Genomic DNA, 879 nt, shown 5'->3' with positions numbered 1-879 from the left:
AGAGAGAGAGAGAGAGAGAGAGATCTTTGTATCATAAGTATATTAATTGTAATAACATAAGTATATTAATTGTAATAACAAATTTTTAATTGATGTCCACAAGGCTCGTTTCTGATTATCAATGTAATGATAAACCAATCCTGGGGAGTAGGCCTGTAGACTTCAACATAAGTTTTAAAGACCACTCGCAAGCCCGCTGAGTGGTCTTCTTGGGTCGACCTTCACGTGGGCGTTTTTGGACTGATCCAGTGGCTTGATGGCGCTGCCTCACGCGCCAATGACAGATTGCGACACTGCAAGCCATCTGGCAACTTCTCGGGCTCCAACTCTATCCTTCAACCATGCCATAGCTCTGGCACGATCAAAGTCTCTCAATGTTCGTCTTGATGGCATGTTGATGCAATACTGGATTTTGCGCAAACGGCGGCTTATATTGCCACCAAAGTGAGCAAAGTTCGAGATCGTTAGTCTGTTTATGACGTGCTCCAGAAATTTTAACTGAGGAATGTGAGTGGTGTCGCATAAAAGTCGATAAAAAACAGCAAATGTGGCCTGAGGATTTCCGTGCTGCACGTGGTGGTTTTTGCCCCTCTAGGAAGCTTTGCAACTTTGCAGTACGCATTGGTAAGCCATTAACCCTTTTAGAGCAGACAATTTTGAAACATTCCTTGCTGTCTTTTATTTCGGATTTATCAAAAACCAGGGCTGTCTGTCAAGATGGTCCTTAAACTTATGTTGATGTCTGTAAGTAGGCCTACAACCCGGACAAGACCCGTCCTTGCATGCAAGCTAAGTAAGTAGCCTAGGCCTACGGATGCATGCTAAGTGCATAATTCAGCCTGTCAACTTGACTACATTGCCATTATACGACATCATTGG

The sequence above is a fragment of the Aplysia californica genome, unplaced genomic scaffold (assembly GCF_000002075.1).
Source record: "Aplysia californica isolate F4 #8 unplaced genomic scaffold, AplCal3.0 scaffold00002, whole genome shotgun sequence".
Taxonomy (NCBI): domain Eukaryota; kingdom Metazoa; phylum Mollusca; class Gastropoda; order Aplysiida; family Aplysiidae; genus Aplysia; species Aplysia californica.
Note: the sequence above shows the minus strand (reverse complement) of the source record.